This window comes from Acanthochromis polyacanthus, chromosome 24, assembly GCF_021347895.1.
Source record: "Acanthochromis polyacanthus isolate Apoly-LR-REF ecotype Palm Island chromosome 24, KAUST_Apoly_ChrSc, whole genome shotgun sequence".
NCBI lineage: Eukaryota > Metazoa > Chordata > Actinopteri > Pomacentridae > Acanthochromis > Acanthochromis polyacanthus.
In genome coordinates this window covers 5,684,717-5,688,499 of record NC_067136.1, presented here as the reverse complement: position 1 = coordinate 5,688,499, position 3,783 = coordinate 5,684,717, and the positions used below count along the sequence as shown (strand labels likewise).

The window sequence follows — 3,783 nt, the reverse complement described above, 5'->3', positions numbered from 1 at the left end:
TGTGGCATCATTTATATGTATGTGACAAACAAAAGAACAGTTCTACTGATGTCAAAGGACATTCCAGTACCAACCATAACCTTTGGTTGGACTGTGTTTTAGGACTATCAGCGTACAGGAAGTCATGGCTGAACTGTGGACTGATCTACAGGAGTGGAGGATGGTGTCCACCGCTCTGACCACATAATGTTTTCTCTGCATTTGTTCCTGATGTTAGGAATGTTTTACAGTGAGATCGTATAACTATAATAATGCATTTTGCTCACTGAACAGTCCTGTGAGGTGGTTTTGTACGTAATGTGATGTTATTTTAATTTCTTTCCATCCTTTTGAGTGACACCACAGTTCAACTCACAGTAATAGAAAAAAGTTCTGACAAGATAAAATATATTTAATTGTAGTTCTTAAGGTGATTGAAGATTCTAACAAAACTCACATTCTGAAATGATCTAACATTAGAATACTGTTCTCATGTTCCAGACGCACACAGCTCTCAGCAAAGTGACAGAAATAACTAAAACAAAGGAGAAGGTTAGGGTTAGTTCATGAATGTTTATGCACATTATTGTCCTCATCCACTTTATACAACGTATGGAACATCATCTATTCTTTTTGCTCATTCCCAGCGGGGTGATCTGACAACAGCAAAGACCAGGAACAGTGTCAACAGTGGGAGTCCCTGATAGAAATAATATATACATATATACACTCAAGGAAAAAGGAAACGCACCATTTTCATTTTCTCAGTTTCTCAAAAACATTACAGCCAGTGAAACATGACAGACTCCAATGAGTTTAGTTCTATTCTGAGCCAAACTGCAGTGACTGTTTCCTGGTTCTGGTTGATGGATTCTGATGAGCAATAAACTGTATTTTTGTATTAATCACCTATGTGTGGGTCAAACTCAGAAATGGACCTGTCCTCAACTGTGAACAACCATTCCCTATAAAAAGACTCCAAAATGGAAAAAAGCACATTTGTTCACAGTGCCATCAGCTGAAGGAGCACAGGGCTGCAGCCTGTTTGGACTCCATCACTCTACTGCTGAGCGTTTCCACACCACTGGATCCTCCATGACCGTCCCAGACCTGGTGGACCACATGTCACTGCTGCACAGCACCGAGTGGATCAGCTGTCAGATCTCTGTGACGGGTCCATGAGGAGACGGATAACGAGTGTCCATGAGGTGAATGGATCATGTTAGTTACTGACAATGGAATCAAATATCTGTTTGTGTTTACTGTGCTGCTTCATTGTTTGGTCCTGGTATTGTTACTGGAACTGTCCTCAGCGTTCTGTATCACAGGAGACTGCAGTGTTCCTCATAGAACGTCTGCCTCTTCTGTTAAAGCTGCTAATGAATGGAACAAGCTCCCTGACAATCTGAAGAACGATGATGGTCAAAAACTGGCTTTAGAGCATCAGTTTAGCACTCACTAACTATGGAGCAGACAGTAGTAGTGAAGCTGTTACATGTTATTATCTACACTTTGACTATTCTGTATTTTTGTTTTCTATGAATTTTATGTGTTTTTAATGTTTGTATTGTATTCTATATTGTATGCCATCTTTATGACTGCTATATTTTTATGTATGTTTATTGTGCAAAGGACTGCAGATGGAAATGAGCTCTGTGCTAAATCTGGTGCAGGCTTATTTTTAGTGTTACTGCACATTGTCCTTTTAAATAAACTAAACTAAAGCATTGATGAACTGGGTCTGAATATCAGGGACAGTAAATGGTTGATGTGCACGTGTAATATTCCATCAGAAATAAGTAACAAAAAATGTGTTAAAAGAGCAGTGGTGCCTTTCTTTTTCCTTGTGTGTGTGTGTGTGTCTGTTTGTCTCTCTCTCTCTCTCTATGTGTGTGTGTGTGTGTGTGTCTGACTGAAAGTAGAAATGTGACATTTCCCACTTCTTTTATTTTGATGTTTTTTCTCCCAGGACTAACTGATGCAGTCACATGGACCTCATGGACTCACGTCTCCATAACTTGTCAGCACACAGAAGCTCAACGACATCCAGAACAACTGCTAATGTCAACCATTAATATAAACTGTTAATATAATCAGAAACATGTTTGAAGACTTTGTTTTCTTCTTGGATCAGACCAACAGTCCCACTGAGTACGTTGTAATGGTGGAGTCCTGGGGCCTGTTTCATGAAGCAGGTTCACTGAAAACTCTGAGTTTCTTAACCCTGAAATGAGGGAAACTCAGAGTTTTCTGTTTCACAAAGCGAGGTAACTTAACCCTGAGACAGAGGGGTAACTCTAGCCTGTTTCACAAAGAGGGGTAACTTCAACTCTCGGTCAGTTACCGCAGTAACAGACTCTATGACTCTAACCTGGTCACCAGCAGGTTTATCTGAGAAAACCTCCAGTTTCTCTCCGTCTCCGCCCTCTTTCAGCCACACGCTGTTTCATTTCCTCATTCATTCAGTCAGTAAGCGAGCGAGTTTTGGCGTAGAACAGCTTTTATTAACGATCCAGTGGATAAAGGAGCAGCATTACTGCACAGATAATTAAATATTCGTCGGTAGATTGTTATCAGACCGAGCATCAATGTTCTCGCATTTCCGGACAGTTATCGGTTTGAGCGGTACCGTTTCATAATCGTTTCAAGTCCATAATCTGCATAAACAACCTAATCCGTCCTTACATTTACATTACCAACCAGTCATGCTCTCACATCCAGCAGATATTGTGTGTTGCGCTGCGGTTCTTTGCAAATGAAAGTTTTTATATGATGTCAGAGATGCAGAGTAAGGCAACTGTATGGAGGACAGTCAGAAAAGTTTTCCTGGCTCTGAAACGACTTTTACCATCATTGTGGACATAAACCTGTCAGAGCATCAAGGAGGATCCACAGGATTACAGGTGAATGATGTAGAGATCTGTTAAATTCATTTTAAATCATATTCTGTTAATGACATTGTGCTGCAGCCTCAGACTGGGATTAGTCATTTTAATTTCTTTTAGGATTTCCCAGTGTGATTGGCTGCATAGATCCACACACATCCCCATCACAGCTCCCTCACATCATGAACAGGAAGTCCATTCACAGCATAAATGTGCAGGTAGGCTACAGGTAGACTGACTACTGTTTCTAAATGTTAAAGACTGCATCATAGTTCTACATCTGTCATTCTCTGCACTGTCCAGATCAGATGTGATGCTGCATACATCATTTCTAATGTGGAGGCCACGTGGTCTGGGTCTGTTCATGACTCCAGGATTTATGGAGAGTCTAACCTGAGCAACAGACTGCAGCGTGGTCAGCAGCATAAAGATTTTCACAATAGAATTCTCTTGTCTCCCTCCTTTAATATGCTCTGATGTATCCACTATACATTACAGGAGAGTTTGATGGCCTTCTGCTGGGTGACAGGGGTTACCATGACAACCCAGGCTGATGACCTCATACCCTGACCCTGAACCAGGCCCCCAACAGAACTTCAACCGGACTCACTGCAGGACCAGAGCCCGGGTGGAGATGACCATAGGCCTGCTGAAAGCCCGTTTCCAGAGCCTACGTCTCCTCAGGGTGACCCCTGAGAGGGCCTGTGATATTACTGTGGCATGTGTTGTTCTTCATAATATTACCACTATTAGAGGAGAGCAACACCCTGCCCTACAAACTGAAGACCCAGATGATGAGCCCATCCACCTGCAGCTATCCAGGACAGCAGAGCAGTCAGAGACACCGTATGCAATAATCACTTTAGAGTTTAAGTCACCATCATCACCACCACAGCAAATAAAGACATGATACACATTT

The 3,783-nt window shown here is 41.8% G+C and overlaps 1 long non-coding RNA gene across 1 annotated transcript; it reads left to right on the top strand.

Annotated features, from left to right (window-relative positions):
* Nucleotides 1–350: 350 nt before the first annotated feature.
* LOC127532667 (uncharacterized) lies at nucleotides 351–3,783 on the top strand. The gene is made up of 2 exons (XR_007940241.1): nucleotides 351–3,082; nucleotides 3,168–3,783. It is a non-coding gene; the product is annotated as an uncharacterized LOC127532667 (long non-coding RNA).